General features: G+C 44.7%; 1 non-coding gene across 1 annotated transcript; it reads left to right on the top strand.

The window, feature by feature from the left end:
- The first annotated feature begins 2,421 nt into the window (after window positions 1–2,421).
- On the top strand, window positions 2,422–2,496 carry Trnas-cga (transfer RNA serine (anticodon CGA)). Its single transcript has one exon. It is a non-coding gene; the product is annotated as a tRNA-Ser (tRNA).
- Window positions 2,497–20,396: the final 17,900 nt, after the last annotated feature.

Genomic DNA, 20,396 nt, shown 5'->3' on the forward strand with positions numbered 1-20,396 from the left:
GCGCCTCAGTGGCCTTAGGCTACAAAACCAATCACGAAATGCAGTGTGAGGGACTTGAAGAACCTCCTACTACGTATCGGACTATCCCACAAAGGTCTGTAATAAACAAACTTACGTCAGGCACGCTGCTGTGCAAATTCCAGTATGGAGATATACACAACAATAGGGAGACATTAGAAATTTGGCGTCGAGTGATCAGTGACTGCATTATTCCACATTAGAAAAATGTCAAGATGGCAGTGATTAGGCTAAAAACCATAGAATTTTCCGTAATTCCGGTTTTATATGAGATTTCATGCCGTTTTAACGGACTGGGTACAGATACTCGTATGAGTATGTTCCTCAGACATCCATAGTATAGTATAGTACAGTATGGAGGTACAGGGGTGATATGAGAATATCCAACGTCATTATCCATTGTCCACGCTATCAGGGCAAAGCAAAAGCTCTCGTAGATTGGGCACGCGGAGATTCTATCTTGTAGTCTCTTTTGCGGTGTACCGCGGTGGCAGAAAGCGGATTGGATTTAGGACCCAGTGCCCTACGTTCATTTATCTCTGTATCGACTTTCCGCAAAGCAATTACTCAGCCACTTCTTACATGATTAAGTCGTTACCACGACTGGCTCTGCAGTCTGTATCACGAGTGTCTACCACCCATTCACTCCTATTTTAACTCCGGTAGCAAAACTGTAATCACTGAACATGTGGATGATTACTACGGACGGCTAGTATTTTTAATTCCGATTGTATTGTTGCGGTATACAGCTTTCCTTAATCGATTTTTAAGCGCCGGTATTGGAGGCATGGACATACTAATCTTGTGATAAAGATCAGTGCGTTATGCTAAATAATAAGAAATCTGACTTCAAAGTAATCATTACCCCATATTTCTATTCAGTCTTCGCAACAGTATTCATTCTTCGGTCTCACTGAATTTCATATTTTTTTTATATTCCTTCCGCAAATTCCTCCTTACCAAGCGCTCCTCCTTACCAAGCACCATCCGAAAAGCTAATTTGAAGATTTGTTTACTTTTCGATATATTTTACGGCGCGTTCGTGAGATTAAAACGAACGTAATTTTAGAATGTGCACTGTATGTATGTTATCCGACAGCTCCTTCTGTGTTTCTTTATCCGCAAATGGTAGGTGACTGATGATGTTTACAATTTCATGGGCAACTCGCATGTATGATACCATTAGCAGAATATGTATCCATGATTCCGGACTTCTTTACTCACCTGCTATCTAATCCAAAAACTTACCGACCAAGAACATTTGTTTGAGGTCAGTGTTATCTACACCAGGCATGAATTGGTCGGTTTAATGTATCATCATAAACGCTATCTACGAGTCTTTTCCAAATATCATGGTCTTTAGTGTTAGTCATCGAAGGATGTCCATTACGCTTTCTGGAGACATTTGTGTATCATCATTTGCTTTTGCTTCTAATCGCTTTTTTACAAGCAATCCAGCCGCACCCACAGTCAACCAGGTACTGTTTCTGTATGGTCAGACCATGTCCATTATAGTAATTATAGGAGGGCATCCTGAAAAATAATGCCTATGGATCGTTCATCGAGAAATTCTTAAAGTTTTTGAAATAATACAAACATTTTTAACATTCTACGTCTTTATTCTTCGTGTCGACAAATTTATTTCTCAACATAGAATCCCTGACGACGAAAACATTTCTCTCAATGAGAGACTGGTTTATTGCTTCTGGCACTGTAGACGGAGCCACAACCTCACCTCAGCTTTCACCACTTCATCACTATCAAAGTGAAGTCCTCGAAGGTGTTCTTCGAGTTTTGGGAACAGTTGAAAATCGGACGGGGCCAATTCGGGATTGTGTGGAAGACGATCGTTGACAGTGAGCCGAAGACGTCGGACTGTTCCAGGTGTCGTAGAGCTCGTGTGTGGTCTTTCATTGCCGTGCTCAAGGACAGGATGTTTCATTACATTGTGTGTGACATTAGTTCGGAGCCCTGTAATGGTAGTGACAAGAACAATAAAATTGTAGAATGTCAGTAACGTTTGTTTTATAAAAAGCTTTTAGAGTTTTCACCTAAAAAATTGGGAGGCATTACTTTTCAGCATGTCCTCGTACATTCAAAACTGTTGCCTTTTGTAGAATGAAATTTTCACTCTACAGCGGAGTGTGCGCTGATATGAAACTTCCTGGCAGATTAAAACTGTGTGCCGGACCGAGACTCGAAATCGGGACCTTTGCCTTTCGCGGGCAAGTGCTCTACCAACTGAGCTACCCGAGCACGACTCACACCCCGTCCTCACAGCTTTACTTCTGCCAGTACCTCGTCTCCTACCTTCCAAACTTCGCAGGAGAGCTTCTGTTAAGTTTGGAAGATAGGAGACGAGGTACTGGCAGAAGTAAAGCTGTAAGGACGTGGTGTGAGTCGTGCTCGGGTAGCTCAGTTGGTAGAGCACTTGCCCGCGAAAGGCAAAGGTCCCGAGTTCGAGTCTCGGTCCGGCACACAGTTTTAATCTGCCAGGAAGTTTCATATCAGCGCACACTCCGCTGTAGAGTGAAAATTTCATTCTAGAAACAACCCCCAGGCTGTGGCTAACCCATGTCTCCGCAATATCCTTTCTGTCAGGAGTGCTAGTTCTGCAAGGTTCGCAGGAGAGCTTGTGTTAAGTTTGGAAGGTAGGAGACGAGGTACTGGCAGAAGTAAAGCTGTGAGGACGGGGCGTGAGTCGTGCTCGGGTAGCTCAGGCACGGTAGCTCAGGGTGTTCGGTGAGAGGGTTACGTGCCCTCTGTAACAAAAAAAACTGAGTTAATCGATCAACAACGAACTTCACTGGACGTCTTACGAGCAGATGCAACGAACAAAAGCGAACAAAACGAGATTAAAAAATTAAAAAAAAAAGGTTGGTAGAGCACTTGCCCGTGAAAGGCAAAGGTCCCGAGTTCGAGTCTCGGTCCGGCACACAGTTTTAATCTGTCAGGAAGTTTCATGTTGCTTGTTGTTTTAGTTATGTTCTCGTGGCTCATCGCTCTTCTTTATATTGGACACACTTTTTTCTATCTCTCGTTAGCTGTTAGTGCATGCAAGCTATTAATTCCCGCATAGGTTGCGTTCTACAATACTTTTGCAGTTCAACGCTCAGTTCTCTAAACGAAATCGAAGGCACTTTTTCCTCCTGTTTAGTTAGTCCAGTGTCTGTCCACTCATTGTTTTAGTTTTCCTAAGTGCCATACTTCATCTCCTCGTACAGTATTGGTTTTCTTTACTTTCACTCTATTTTTTTAATATACTGATTATATATCGTTGCGGTCATCCCACTGTAAATGTTCGTTTCCATGCATTATGCAGAGATCGTCAGTTCCTTCGTGAAGCTCTAGTACAGTAGGAAGAAACAGAATATTGATAATCGCAACTCCAAAGTTATCCAGTTATCTACACAGGGATTTTCCCTGACCCACACTGATGAGACAAAACATTACGACCCCTACCTATTGCGAGACTGAATGCCACCTGATGGCGCAGCGTGCAGACGATGCGGTTGGGAAAGGTAGCAGAGACGAATTAGGCGTCATTCTAACTATACGGCCCGCAAATGGCGAAAGCTTTTGACAAAAAGCTGTGCCAAAGGGGAGACTGTCATACCCCGGTGCCTGGGCACGAGTATCTCGGAAACGGCGGAGTAGGTAGGCTTTTCGCTTCTTTCTATTTTCAGTATCCATAGAAAGTTGTTCAAGGACAGTGAAAACACAACTGGGAGACAAGGTGCCGGAGAACCTCGTTTCGTCATAGAGTGTGGAGGTCAGACGCATGCCAGCTCTGCCGAAAAGGATAAGCGGGGTTTAAGGCAGATATGAAGTCAGTGTTCTATGCTGGTGCAAGCAGAAATGTTTCGGACACACTACTCCGCGCGCATAGTTGAACATGAGGCTCCACAGTAGAAGTCACCTGCGTATTACCATGTCGACCCAGGTAAAATGGATAGATGGAACTTGCAACGGACAAGGGAGTGTTTGGGTGGGTTAAACACATGAATGGGGGTCACTGTTAATACTCCTTTAATCTCGGAAATAGCAAAATTAACACACGCTGTGATGTAGTTACACATAATTTTATGATAGTTATTATTAAAGAAAAAAAATTTGTTTGTGAATCTGTAAAATTTATAAAATTATAATAGTACCTTTAAGTACATAATTTGCGTAATATAACATGAAATGTTTTGTGCCGTTACTTTATCAAAATAACCGAAAGGTAACAACAAGCTTAGGTTTACAGACACTACAACAAACGGACACTCAATGATCCTATGCATACGCCTCCAGTCATACTAACCACCGCCTATGTTCGACGTCAACGTGCAGTAATCACTCACAGACTTAGCACCACTAGCAGTGGAGGGGATATAAAGCATGTAGGTGGGACGCGAAAAGAGTGTAATCGTTGTCGTAATGCGGAAACGGAGCAATTTATCTGAGGTCCAAACGAGTGTGTTCATTGGCCTTCGGGCCAAGGGTGGATGCATTTCCGAAACGGGAAGTGTGTAAACTGCTCGCATGCCGTCGTGGTTAACGTATACCATGCATGGCAAAATGGCGTTATTCAAAACCGGCGGCTAGGCAACTGTGGTGCACCACTAGCCATATATGACAGGTGTGAACGTCGCCTGCAGAAATAAGCACGGGCGAATAGAAGTGCAACTGTTGAGCAACTGACAAATGAACAAAGGGACTATTAACAACGTCTCTTCAGTGACCGTTCAGCGGACGTTGCTGTGTATGGGCCTCTGCAGCAGGTACCTGGTTTATTAACACATGCTGACTGTTGTTCATCGGCTGGAATTTGCACGTAAATATCGCAGCTAGACGTCCACTGAGGTGACAGTTGGCCTTCTCAGATGAATCACGTTTTATGCTCCACTGGTGTGAAACGTCTGAAGGAAAACACCCTGCAGCAATCGTCGTAAGGGTCCACATCGGAGGAGGGAGCGCTGTTTGCCGGCGAATGTTTTTGTGGCGTCCCCTAATTGATCTCGTCTTTCCAGAAATCATAATGGATCAGCAAACGTTTGCATCTGTCCTTGATGACCATACCCACACCTGCATGCAGTTCATTTTTCCTCAGCTGGTGGCATCTACCAACAGGACAATGCAGCGTGTCGCACAGCTCACACTGTACGTCCGTGGTTCGAAGAGCACCAGTATGAGTTTACGCTACACCCCTGGTCACCAAACTCCCCAGAGTTATAACCAGCGAGAATCTGTGGGACGATCTCGATTGGGCTGTTCGCACCACAGACAGATACTCAAACGAGAAACATAGCACAGGTGTCCACAGTATTGCAGTCGGCAAGGTTCCACATGCGTGTCGGTACCTTACGGAACTTCACTGACTGTTTCTGCACGTCTCGCAGAGGTGCGCGCAGGAGAAGGTGGTTCATCTACATCTACATGATTACTCTGCAGTTCACATTTAAGTGCTTGGCAGAGGGCTCATCGAACCACAATCATACTATCTCTCTACCATTCCACTCCCGAACAGCGCGCGGGAAAAACGAACACCTAAACCTTTCTGTTCGAGCTCTGATTTCTCTTATTTTATTTTGATGATCATTCCTACCTATGTAGGTCGGGCTCAACAAAATATTTTCGCCTTCGGAAGAGAAAATTGGTGATTGAAATTTCGTAAATAGATCTCGCCGCGACGAAAAACGTCTTTGCTTTAATGACTTCCATCCCAACTCGCGTATCATATCTGCCACACTCTCTCCCCTATTACGCGATAATACAAAACGAGCTGCCCTTTTTTGCACCCTTTCGATGTCCTCCGTCAATCCCACCTGGTAAAGATCCCACACCGCGCAGCAATATTCTAACAGAGGACGAACGAGTGTAGTGTAAGCTGTCTCTTTAGTGGACTTGTTGCATCTTCTAAGTGTCCTGCCAATGAAACGCAACCTTTCGCTCGCCTTCCTCACAATATTATCTATGTGGTCTTTCCAACTGAAGTTGTTCGTAATTTTAACACGCAGGTACTTAGTTGAATTGACAACCTTGAGAATTGTACTATTTATCGAGTAATCGTATTCCAACGGATTTCTTTTGGAACTCATGTGTATCACCTCACACTTTTCGTTATTTAGCGTCACCTGCCACCTGCCACACCATACAGCAATCTTTTCTAAATCGCTTAGCAACTGATACTGGTCTTCCGATGACCTTACTAGACGGTAAATTACAGGCTTCTGACAGGTGGTCACATTAATGAGACTGGACAGTACATAAAGGCTTTGAAACTCTATTAATTAACTCTATTAATTAACTCTATTATTTTGTTAACCCGTTTTACATTCGGTGCGGTATCTCATTATATTCCTGACGTGGGCCATCGCTTACGAGAGCAGAAACAGAGTACAATGTCTCAAGGAAAAGTGCTATGCTATTTGCAAGTTGCACAGGGAAATCCAAGAACAAAACCGTGTTATATTGTTTTAACTTCCAATTGCTCCCCAAAACTGCGGCCGCGGTCAACTTTGGGATCCACGACCAGACGACAACGCTGCTTAAGAGACCCTAGGCGCTCATGATTTGCTATTTAGAGCCCACAAATCATCATCATCATCATAAGAAAGCCTGTTGCGTGGTTACCGGAGAAAGAAAGATACACGCGACTGTTAACCAACAAGTTCAGCAATTTCAGGCGGTTGCTGCTTTTCCAGCTGCCTCTCCGTCGTCCTCTCCCTGTTACCGCACTCCACGTTCTTGGCCGACGCTCATTGCAATTCTGCCGAATACGGACGCACGCTTTCTTGATGAACGAGTTGTCTCATTGACACCAAATTGAAAATTCTCCGGATAGTCCTACACTCAACGACATAGTCAATTACGGCTGTATTTTTTTCTAGATTGGACATTCGATACCTGTGGTCTGATTGGTTGAGTCAATCAGGTCGATAGTAGCGTCTGGATAAGCCCTCGTCCAGGCGAACGGCTGCTCGTAACATGTCCCGTGGCAAGGAAAGAAGACGTTGGAGGCAGTACTTGCTATTGGGGACGTTTACCTGGGCTTCTATGCCACCCGTGCTAGTAACCGAAGGCACAACGACGGCTGTGAACTGCTTGTACAATATCGCCGGCAACCTGCATCCCTTCATGCTTGACGAGTTCCCTGAAGGCTGTGGCATCATCCAGTAGGACAATGTCCATTTCACAAGCCCGAATCGGGCTACAGTGGTTTGAGGAGCATGCTAGTAAACTGACATTTTTGCCATCAAATTAACCTGATCTAAATCCAATGGAACACATGTGGTACGTTAACTAGCGCCAGTTCCGCACCCACAGACCGCCAACCTTTAATTTACGTACATCTACCTCTGGTGTAACATACGTCCGAAAGCCTACCAAGGACTTTCCGAGTTCATGCCACGCAGAATCAATGCTGTATTACGTCCCTGGTAGTCATAATGTAACTGGCGTAAAATATTATAGTCCGTTACTGGTATAAATATAAAAATACCTTGCTAGATCACTGTGGACTTTTTGCTGCGGCTATGTCGAAAATCGTGATAATTTTTTGGTTCATAAGTGTGTCCTGCAGTTGCATTGGAAGGAACATGCTACTGTTCTACTGAAACCATAGCGAACCGCAGTGGTAAGACAATGGACTCGCATTCAGGAGAGCGGTGGTTCAAAGCGCAGTCCCACCATCTAGAATTAAGTTTCCCATAACTTCTAAACAACTTAATCCGATTTCTCTCGCCTTCCTTCCCCAGTCAGAGCCGGTATTTGGTCTCTAATGACCTCCTAGTTGAAGCCTTATCTTCTGTCCTTCCAGAAATATGTCTGCCCTCTCTCCTTCACTCTTAGTTTTTCGGCATATTCTACTGGGATCAGTTCATTGATGCATTTTAACAAATGGAAGTAATTGTTGTCACCATTATAATCGACATAAAAATAACCACTTCGAGTACTGAATACATTTCGTACGCTATATGAATTATTCACGTTGTTTTCATGATGTTCACATCGTAAGGGGCTCATGACAACTGAAGCTTGCACTGTATTAGATACACGGGAAATAGCATACAGTAAATTTCCGTATTGATTTTAACAGTAATTCAGCTGTGGACAAAATCCCGAGGTATCCTATTTTAGCGACATACAAAAAGCTATGTCTGCCTAGTGGCCCCACGATCCTCCACATAGCACTGACCTCTAACTATCGACCGAGATCGCGAACTGGCGAAAATAGAGAACTCACTTGCGGCGTGAGCGGGGTTCAAATCCCCATCCGACATTCGTAATTTAGCTTTTTGGGTTTCTCTATTAAGGCGAGAGATAGAATAGTTCGGTGGGAAGCGGCAAGCCCGATTCCTTATTATATCCGAGCTTCGTCTCAGTTACTAATTACTTTGCAGTAGAAGGCGGCGGGAGGTTAAACTGTAATCTTTACCCCTTATTATATCTGAGCTTCGTCTCAGTCACTAATTACCTTGCAGTAGGAACATTAATCTTTCTTCCTTCCACTGTCTCCAAAAATTGTTACATGGACATCCTTGACAACCGTGGACGGGTATCCAACCCGATGCCAAGCTACCACGTAACCAAAGGAAGGACTGGGCCGGCTTTTGTTCATTTGCACATAGTTCATTGGTAGATAACACAGACTTTATTTAACTTTAAGTTAGCCTTGACAGTACAAGCTAGTAATCTTTAACAATTTTTGAGTTATTTTAAAAACACTGGTAACAATCTAGCAAGATAAAACTTTTCACACGCAGCCTGAAGGGCTAATATAAAAAAAACTAAGACGGGAATACAACAAATTGCCAAACCAAACGTCAGAAAGGTTGATTTTAAGGAACAGCAAACAACAACCAATAACGCCTGAAGGGCTGATTTAAAGAAATTGCCACTACCACAACCAACAACGCCTGAAGGGCTGATTTAAAAAAAAAATTGCAACTAACAACCACTAACGTCTGAAAGGCTGATTTTAAAAAATTGCAACTACAGCCAATTATGCCTGAAGGGCTAATTAAAGAAATGCAATTAAAAACTCAATAATTAACTAGTACTTGAAAAGTTAATTTTGAAACAGGCCTGAAGGGCTATCTTAAACACACGCTATTTGACGACAAGATATTTTGCTGAATAATTAACAAGACACTTTTAAACAGAAGCAGAAGGTTTAACAAGGGAATCATAGTAACCGGTAGACTTTAATATTTCACAGATGATAATTACAATCGGCAATAAAATAACTGATGATTTGGTTCTCAACTCTATTTTAGTGAGAGTTGCTTGACATTTCACTCATACATGACCTGGCCGGTACACTACAGCCGGTTCGCAAACCACCAGTTTAGCGAGGGAGTGTCCACAAGTTAACAGCAGACTGAAACATTCAGCTACCAGCCGGTACTCACAATTAAATACAATAATAACAGAAATGAGAACCTACAGTCAATTATGCTGGCCCCACGTTAATAAGTTGGCGCCACAAGGAAACGTTTTGTAAATAAAATCCAAGTTTGCACCCCCAGCCGCCAATTAAACAAACATACGTGATATACCAACACGCCTGGCAAATCGTACACAGCGAACACTCTCTCTCCGTGAAGTTGTTAAAGAAACAGAGCACAAAATATCTTAATATAGGGAGGGGCAGATTGAGCCAGATGAGATCAATAAGTACAGTCAGGCAATCCAAATTGCGTAACGACTAACTAGAACGGCTTGCGATAGCGGAAGTATGTTGGGAAGGTGGCAAACACTTTCGTAGTAGTTTGCGGAAGGAAATAATAATTTTGTTCACCGCGGCAGCAGGCTGCTGATTTCAATGCTGATCTGGCAAAATCGGAATGGATAGCCTCTAACGAATCCCACCTGTGTGTCTCACAGCCGGCCGAAGTGGCCGAGCGGTTCTAGGCGCATCAGTCCGGAACCGCGCTGCTGCTACGGTCGCAGGTTCGAGTTCTGCCTCGGGCGTGGATGTTTGTGGTGTCCTTAGGTTAGTTAGGTTCTAAGTTCTAGGGGACTGATGACCTCAGATGTTAAGTCCCATAGTGCTCAGAGCCATATATGTTTATATATATATATGTATGTGTCTCACACAAACACCGAGGCCGTCATTCCATAATTCCTTACGGGCTGCAACTAGCACGTTGCACCGTGCCAACGGCCCGTACTGAAAGCTCCACAAGCAGCGGCGTACGGCGTACTCGTTCCTCTCCAGCAAAGCCGGGTGTGTTTACTTCCTCATACAGGCCACTGCTTCCCGCTAAAAGCAAATACCGAGCAACCTGTACGCTATCGCGTGCCAAGCCAATGCAGCACTCGCTGCATGACCGTTCGCATTGACAGTAAAGGCGCCACTCTCCGTTGCACACCCGTACAAAGACCACTTCTCCGACGCTTACTAACCTCCCTGACAAAGATCACCAGCCGTAAATAGGAAAGATAAACTAGCCGATCGCTGAAGGCGATCAGCGATCTGGCTCAGTCCTTTCTTTCTGTCGGAGTTGCTGATCAGCGATCTGCCTCAGTCCTTTCTTTCTGTCCGAGTTGCTTTGTTAATCTAAACTCTGTAGGTGTCTGTAATTCCACAGTTAGTATATTTAAAGCCCGATCGCCATAAAGTAGTCAAGCTGATTCAGCTCAGAGCTGTGCTGTTGTCTAAGATTCACGCAAATTACGCATTCACAGAGCAAGGACTGTCTGTTATTCAGTGTGAAATGTATGGATTCGTCTGATATCCTTCCATAAATATCCACAGAAATATCTCTCGTTAATAAAAAAAATTATGCATTATCTATTGTATATGCAGCTATTATGTCTGCTTCCTCGAGGAAGATGGCGTTATATGCGGACTATATGTGACAGAGCAATAACCACTGTTCTCGGCTTACAATGGCCTCAGCAGTCGAAATACGTGACTTTTGAGTCCCAGAATCGTAAGTCACCGAATTTCCTCAGACAAGAGTATATCGTCGATACGTCCCTCTTTTCGTTTTCGTAAGCTGCGTACCTCTTGGGTAAGATCCATATTTGCAAATCAGAATAAGAAGTTATCTATATATAATTTTGAGGATTTGTCAGTCACGCGTAAACCACTGTAAAGGCAGTTGAAAGTTTGCATGAATGTGGAGAAAATATCCAGTTATAAAGTATATCAGAGGCTGTTGCAATCTTCAGAAAACAACGCTGTAATGTCAACAGAGGAAGATTAGTAGAAATTCAAAATTCCAGTCAGTGAGGTCACAGTTCGTAGTCATTGACGGAAAGTCATCGAGTAAGACAGAAGTGATTTCTGGCGTTCCCCAACGTAGTGTTATAGGCCCTTTCCTGTTCCTTATGTTACTTATCTATATAAACGATTTGGGAGACAATCTGAGCATCCGTCTTAGGTTGTTTGCAGATAAAATGGCTCTAAGCATTACGGGACTTAACATCTGAGGTCATCCGTCCCCTAGACTTCGAATTACTTACACCTAACTAACCAAGGACATCACACACATCCATGCTCGAGGAAGGATTCGAACCGGCGACCGTAGCTCCAGCGCGGTTACGGACTGAAGCGCCTCGAACCGCTCGGCCACAGCGGCTGGCTGTTTCCAGATAACGCTGTCGTTTATAGACTAATAAAGTCATCAGAAGATCGAAAAAAATTGCAAAACGATTTAGAAAAGATATCTAAATGGTACGAAAATTGGCAGTTGACCTCAAATAACGAAAAGTATGAGGTCATCCACATGAGTGCTAAAAGGAATTCGTTAAACTTCGGTTACACAATAAATCAGTCAAATCTAAAGGTCGTAAATTCAACTAAATACCTAGGAATTACAATTACGAACAACTTAAATTGGAAGGAACACAATAAAAATGTTGTGGGGAAGGCTAACCAAAGACTTCGTTTTATTGGTAGGACACTTAGAAAATGTAACAGACCTACTAAGGAGACTGCCTACACTACGCTTGTCCGTCCTCTTTTAGAGTACTATTGCGCGGTGTGGGATCTTTACCAGATAGGGCTGACGGAGTACATCTAAAAAGTTCAATGAAGGGCAGCATGTTTTGCATTATCGCGAAATATGGGAGAAAGTGTCACAGAAATGATACAGGATTTGTGCTGGACATCATTAAAAGAAAGGCGTTTTTCGTTGCGACGGTATCTTCTCACGAAGTTCCAATCACCAACTTTCTCCTCCGAATACAAAAATATTTTGTTGACACCGATCTACATAGGGAGCAACGATCACCACGATAAAATAAGGGAATTAGAGCTCGTACGGAAAGATACAGGTGTTCGTTCTTTCCGAGCGCTATACGAGATTGGAATAATAGAGAATCGTGAATGTGGTTCGATGAACCCTCTGCCAGGCAGTTAAGTGTGATTCGCAGAGTATCCATGTAGATGTAGATGTCATGGGCCCATAAGAAGATCGAAGTTTGAAGTGTTCAACTATCTCCACCTTAGTGAAATATATTGCCGATAAACAGAGAAAAATATAGTCATACGCAAAATCACTTGGCTAGTGAAAGGCGTTTACCTAGTCACTCGTAGACAGTTTTCTATGGCAATAGAACACAATAAAAAGTAAGCTAAAGCTGTAAATTTCGCGTCTGAAAAATCATCAACGCAGGAGGGTCGTGCAGACATATCACCGTTTGACCGTCGCACATTCTAGTATGGAATACAAATGTGTGTGTGAATTCCTAAGGGACCAAACTGCTGAGGTCATCCGTCCCTAGACATACACCCTACTTTAAACTAACTTAAACAATCCAATGCTAAGAACAACACACACACCCATGCCCGAAGGAGGACTCAAACCTCCGGCGGGAGAGGCCGCGCAGTCCGTGACATGGCGCCTCAAACCGCAAGGCCACTCCGCGCGGCTATGGAATACACAGAAATAGTTATCCCTGTAGTTGAGAAGCAACTGAAAGAGTTGGAAACAAACAGTCTCAATTCGGTTTTCCAGAGGGACTACTCTGCATTGGCCCCTTACTTAGATTGCCTTTCTCGTCCAACGTGAAGTCCCAAGTGAGTGGAGAAAGGAGCAGGTGACTGATGTATACTCTGTGCAACACAATTAAATGATCACTGTTTCGAAACCACGTAAATTTCTCCCACAGTGGTACAGAAGTTTGAAATGTGGCTGCACGGTACCTCCAACCTTCTCCTGTAACGGTGGAAACGCGTGGCGCCCGGCAACGACACACTCGGGCTCGGCAGTGCTTCAAACAATAGGGTATCGACACATGTGGCAAAAATAGAGAAGAGCTCAGAAGGTCCTGTGAGATGTCAGGAGAGTTAATGACGCTACGCTGGCACCAGTGCGACTGTCACACTATGGGCAGGTAGTCATACTCTCTTTACCAACATTTCACCTCCTCTCTCGACGCCTCTGTGACGGAAGATCAGAACCACGACCCCCAGCGTTGAAATCAAGCGGTTTTCTTGTGGGTGGCTGAGGAAAACATTCTAGAAATAACGCCGATCAGAATCGACACGAAAGGGCCTCAAGGCTGCCACAAAAGGCGCCATGAAGCCCCCGTTTTATTGGGGCATTGATGCCCATCACATAACGCTGTCTGAGTGCAATGAGTAACAGGACGGCGTTCGTGACAGTATTTGACACTGCTGACATTCCGCGGTCTATTAAACCGTTCTGTAAGGATAGCGTAGGCTTGCAGTGCCATTGAATGTGATCGCGCCGCTTTGAAACGTATCGCGAACGCAATTTTATGCTCTGTTGGGACCGTTGAAAAATCATTCCGCGAAATTTGAACTTGACCCGATGCAGCAAAGGGTATTTATGCTTTTTCAGCCCTCGTGTTTCGCGCTCTCTACATCTACATCTACATTTATACTTCGCAAGCCACCCAACGGTGTGTGGCGGAGGGCACTTTACGTGCCACTGTCATTACCTCCCTTTCCTGTTCCAGTCGCGTATGGTTCGCGGGAAGAACGACTGCCGGAAAGCCTCCGTGCGCGCTCGAATCTCTCTAATTTTACATTCGTGATCTCCTCGCGAGGTATAAGTAGGGGGAAGTAATATATTCGATACCTCATCCAGAAACGAACCCTCTCAGAACCTGGACAGCAAGCTACACCGCGATGCAGAGCGCCTCTCTTGCAGAGTCTGCCACTTGAGTTTGCTAAACATCTCCGTAACGCTATCACGGTTACCAAATAACACTGTGACGAAACGCGCCGCTCTTCTTTGGATCTTCTCTATCTCCTCTGTCAACCCGACCTGGTACGGATCCCACACTGATGAGCAATACTCAAGTATAGGTCGAACGAGTGTTTTGTACGCCACCTCCTTTGTTGGTGGACTACATTTTCTAAGGACTCTCTCAATGAATCTCAACCTGGCACTCACCTTGTTGTTGTTGTGGTCTTCAGTCCTGAGACTGGTTTCATGCAGCTCTCCATGCTACTCTATCCTGTGCAAGCTTCTTCATCTCCCAGTACCTACTGCAACCTACATCCTTCTGAATCTGCTTAGTGTATTCATCTCTTGGTCTCCCTCTACAATTTTTACCCTCCACGCTGCCCTCCAATGCTAAATTTGTGATCCCTTGATGCCTCAAAACATGTCCTACCAACCGATTCCTTCTTCTAGTCAAGTTGTGCCACAAACTTCTCTTCTCCCCAATCCTATTCAATACCTCCTCATTAGTTACGTGATCTACCCACCTTATCTTCAGCATTCTTCTGTAGCACCACATTTCGAAAGCTTCTATTCTCTTCTTGTCCATACTAGTTATCGTCCATGTTTCACTTCCATACATGGCTACACTCCATACAAATACTTTCAGAAACGACTTCCTGACACTTCAATCTATACTTGATGTTGACAAATTTCTCTTCTTCAGAAGCGATTTCCTTGCCATTGCCAGTCTATATTTTATATCCTCTCTACTTCGACCATCATCAGTTATTTTACTCCCTAAATAGCAAAACTCCTTTACTACTTTAAGTGTCTCATTTCCTAATCTAATTCCCTCAGCATCACCCGACTTAATTCGACTACATTCCATTATCCTTGTTTTACTTTTGTTGATGTTCATCTTATACCCTCCTTTCAAGACACTGTCCATTCCATTCAACTGTTCTTCCAAGTCCTTTGCTGTCTCTGACAGAATTACAATGTCATCGGCGAACCTCAAAGTTTTTACTTCTTCTCCATGAATTTTAATACCTACTCCGAATTTTTCTTTTGTTTCCTTTACTGCTTGGTCAATATACAGATTGAATAACATCGGGGATAGGCTACAACCCTGTCTCACTCCTTTCCCAACCACTGCTTCCCTTTCATGCCCCTCGACTCTTATAACTGCCATCTGGTTTCTGTACAAATTGTAAATAGCCTTTCGCTCCCTGTATTTTACCCTTGCCACCTTTAGAATGTGGAAGAGAGTATTCCAGTCAACATTGTCAAAAGCTTTCTCTAAGTCTACAAATGCTAGAAACGTAGGTTTGCCTTTTCTTAATCTTTCTTCTAAGATAAGTCGTAAGGTTAGTATTGCCTCACGTGTTCCAACATTTCTACGGAATCCAAACTGATCTTCCCCGAGGTCCGCTTCTACCAGTTTTTCCATTCGTCTGTAAAGAATTCGCGTTAGTATTTTGCAGCTGTGACTTATTAAACTGATAGTTCGCCTTACCAACAATTAATTTTATATGATCATTCCACTTCAAATCGTTCCGTACGTATACTCCCAGATATTTTACAGAAGTAACTGCTACCAGTGTTTGTTCCGCTATCATATAATCATACAATAAAGGATCCTTCTTTCTATGTATTCGCAATACATTACATCTGTCTATGTTAAGGGTCAGTTGTCACTCCCTGCATCAAGTGCCTATCCGCTGCAGATCTTCCTACATTTCGCTGCAATTTTCTAATGCTGCAACTTCTCTGTTTACTACAGCATCATCCGCGAAAAGCCGCATGGAACTTCCGACACTATCTACTAGGTCATTTATACATATTGTGTAAAGCAATGGTCCCATAACAGTCCCCTGTGGCACGCTGGAGGTTACTTTAACGTCAGTACACGTCTCTCCCTTGAGAACAACATGCTGTGTTCTGTTTGCTAAAAACTCTTCAGTCCAGCCACACAGCTGGTCTGATATTCCGTAGGCTCTTACTCTGTTCATCAGGCGACAGCGAACAGCTCTCCTGTGGTCTGATCACGGTGGACAGCTGGGAGGGGGAGGGATGGGGGAGGGATGGATGAGGGGTTGCGACATTGACACAAGCGTGTAGGTGTTTGTTCAGCGAAGTAGCGCCACTCAGCTAAGGTGTGTCGAAATGGTTGCCTGTCACACCAGCGTCTAGGCATTACTCGTAACGTTACATTGCAGGCTTCGCCTTTTTGCACCATTGCGGTGGAAAGCTGTCAGCATATTTGAGCCATATTTCAAACTTCTGCATCACAGTGAGAGACAATTACGGCGTTTCGAAACAGTAACCCTTTAATTGTGTTGCACAGTGTATAGGAAGTGTAAAAGAAGGTACCCCCAAAATTGCAGACCTCTATCTTAATATCTGTTCGCTACAGAATTCTTGAGCATATTGTAAGTTAGAATGTAATAAACTTCCATGATACAGAAAAGCTTCTGTTCAAAAACTAGCACAAATTAAGAAAGTTTCTACGAAGCGGAGATTGTCATTTTCATGCACGATATCCCGCTAACCATGGTTGAAGCCCAACAGGCAGGTTACATGTTCGTAGATTTGCGAAAAGCGTCTGACACAGTGCACCACCGCAGGCTGTAAACGATGGTTCGCACATATGGAGTAGGTACAGATATGCGAGTTGAAGGAGGACTTCTTAAGCAACCGAGTACAGTACACAGTCTGGACAGCGAGCATTCGCCAAAGACAAGAGTATCGTTAGGAGCGCTCTGGAGGAGTCTGACAGGACTGATGTGGCTCTCTGTAATCATAAATGATCTGACAGAAATAGGATAAGCATCATTCTGCAGCTTTTGATGACGCCGTAATGTAATGGGATGTGTCGTTGTCGAGTGACTTCAGGAAGATACAAGATGACTTAGACAAATCTCAACTTGATGTGATGTATAGCAGCTTGCTCTAAAGACAGGAGACTGTAAGCTTTTGCAGAGAGCACGAAAAAGATTCCTCTATTGTTCGGATACAGTATTCGTGGTGTCCTGCTTGAGACAGTCATGTCGAGTTAATATCTAGGGGTGACGTTGCAGAGCGACATGAAATAGAAGGAGCTTATTATGTTGCCAATACAGCAGACGAAATGTCGACTTCGGTTTATTAGGAGAATTTTGAGAAAGTGGAAATCTATAAAGGAGATCGCGTACAGAGCAGTAGTCCAACCCATTCTGGGCTACTGCTCGAGTGTTTGGGATCTCCAGCACGTCGGATTAAACGAAGACATCGTCGCAGTTCTGAGGCATGGATTGGTTACCAGGAGCTTCTTTGATCAGCACGCGAGTATTACCAGATGCTTCGTGAACTCTAATGCGTTCTCCTGAGAGAAGACTTCGTTCTGTTTGCGATTTACTATTGAGAAAATTTGAGGAAACAATCATTTACGGCTGACTGCAGAACGAGTCTACTGCCAGTGACGTACATATCGCGTAATTACCATGAAGACAAGGTAAGAGAAATTAAGGCTTATACGGTGGCATAAATATAGTCAGTCTTTTTTCCTAGTTCCAGTTGTGAATGTAACAGGGAGGGGAATGACTAGTAGTGGCACCTAGCAGTGGCACTAGGTACCCTGCGCCATCACTTGTATGGTGGCTTGAGGAGTACATACGTACACTCCTGGAAATGGAAAAAAGAACACATTGACACCGGTGTGTCAGACCCACCATACTTGCTCCGGACACTGCGAGAGGGCTGTACAAGCAATGATCACACGCACGGCACAGCGGGCACACCAGGAACCGCGGTGTTGGCCGTCGAATGGCGCTAGCTGCGCAGCATTTGTGCACCGCCGCCGTCAGTGTCAGCCAGTTTGCCGTGGCATACGGAGCTCCATCGCAGTCTTTAACACTGGTAGCATGCCGCGACAGCGTGGACGTGAACCGTATGTGCAGTTGACGGACTTTGAGCGAGAGCGTATAGTGGGCATGCGGGAGGCCGGGAGGACGTACCGCCGAATTGCTCAACACGTGGGGCGTGAGGTCTCCACAGTACATCGATGTTGTCGCCAGTGGTCGGCGGAAGGTGCAAGTGCCCGTCGACCTGGGACCGGACCGCAGCGACGCACGGATGCACGCCAAGACCGTAGGATCCTACGCAGTGCCGTAGGGGACCGCACCGCCACTTCCCAGCAAATTAGGGACACTGTTGCTCCTGGGGTATCGGCGAGGACCATTCGCAACCGTCTCCATGAAGCTGGGCTACAGTCCCGCACACCGTTAGGCCGTCTTCCGCTCACGCCCAAACATCGTGCAGCCCGCCTCCAGTGGTGTCGCGACAGGCGTGAATGGAGGGACGAATGGAGACGTGTCGTCTTCAGCGATGAGAGTCGCTTCTGCCTTGGTGCCAATGATGGTCGTATGCGTGTTTGGCGCCGTGCAGGTGAGCGCCACAATCAGGACTGCATACGACCGAGGCACACAGGGCCAACACCCGGCATCATGGTGTGGGGAGCGATCTCCTACACTGGCCGTACAACACTGGTGATCGTCGAGGGGACACTGAATAGTGCACGGTACATCCAAACCGTCATCGAACCCATCGTTCTACCATTCCTAGACCGGCAAGGGAACTTGCTGTTCCAACAGGACAATGCACGTCCGCATGTATCCCGTGCCACCCAACGTGCTCTAGAAGGTGTAAGTCAACTACCCTGGCCAGCAAGATCTCCGGATCTGTCCCCCATTGAGCATGTTTGGGACTGGATGAAGCGTCGTCTCACGCGGTCTGCACGTCCAGCACGAACGCTGGTCCAACTGAGGCGCCAGGTGGAAATGGCATGGCATCATCAGATTTTGTAACACAACATGGTATAAAGTAAGAATAAAAATGATATGGATAAGGCATCAACTCGTGAAAAGTGTTATCGGAACCGAAAAGGATGTCTGCTAGGACCGGATCAGCTTGGCGTAGATAGCGTATAAACACGCGTATTACATGTACGAATTCTGTGAGAAAAATAATGAGACTGACTTTTTCATCTAGGAGAGTATATAAAATTCAAAGTTGTGCCCTGTGTCCTTCGGTAGCCACCGACGGAGAGTCGTTCCCAGTCTTGGTAGCAGTGCTGAAAGGCTTCTAGGTAGGGCCTTTAACATATCGGCCACAAAATTTTGTATGTTCTCCAGAGTCCTAAAATGACATACGTTTAAGACATTTTTCAATTTCGGGAAAGAAGGATTCAGACCAGATGAATAGGGGGGGCTGTGGAGCAACAGGAGCGCCTTGATATGGGGCGTTATCACGATGCGACATCCTCTTGTCTGTAGTATCGTGTCTCACGCGACTCATCGTTTTTGAAGTTGAAGGTCTCCTGAGTTAAGCTCATCTTGAACGCGTTCTCGACCTTCCAAAACTGATTTGTTCCAGCGAAAAACTTGTACTCTTGATAAGGAATGTTCCGTGTAGGCCTGTTTCAACATTTCAAAGGTCACACTCGCGGCTTCCCGAAGTTTAACACGAAACTTGGTGGCAGAAGGTTGCTTTAAATTCCGCTGTTTCATATCCTTAACACACAACGAAAACAGGACTGCATTGATGGCGCTCTCAGAAATCACGTAAAGACTGCGCGGAGCTGAAACTCGGACTGAGAATCTGGGAGGGATGGTCACACAGGTCTACACAAGTAGAACACAATATTGCAAGATCGATCGTACTACTGCCAGTCGTATTACTTTTCTTACACACCTTGCTTGAAGAGGTAGAATGCCGAGATTAAGAGTTGCGGGAAACTATCCAAGAAGGGTTTTTTGTTCCACGATAATGTCCCAGCAACTTTTCCACAGTACACAGTTACATCTGCTGCTATTCTGGGCTACCAAATTTTGCCTCGGCCCCCATATTCTCTTGAAATAGTACTCAGTGACTTCTTCCTCTTACACGAACACAGAAACCGCTATTTAGCAAGTACCGGATGGTTACAATTGTAGTGTAGCCACTCACGTAGATTCACAGTCAACTCTAATTATCATATGGCAGCGAAACTTGGTAGATATTCTAATGCCTTAATGCGGAAGCAATTTGCACTTGAAAAAAATTAGTTTCTGTTTCGGCCACCAGTTGTAAATGTGGCCCTGTGAATGCAAGAAAGGCGTAAAGAAACTTCTCCATACATAATGGATAGGTGCGGGACGTGGGCAGGAAAGGTCGGACAAATGAATATAGTATAAAATTGTTTGCACAATAGCGCGTTAGAATGTC

The sequence above is a fragment of the Schistocerca cancellata genome, chromosome 3, assembly GCF_023864275.1.
Source record: "Schistocerca cancellata isolate TAMUIC-IGC-003103 chromosome 3, iqSchCanc2.1, whole genome shotgun sequence".
In the NCBI taxonomy this organism is placed as follows: Eukaryota; Metazoa; Arthropoda; class Insecta; order Orthoptera; family Acrididae; genus Schistocerca; species Schistocerca cancellata.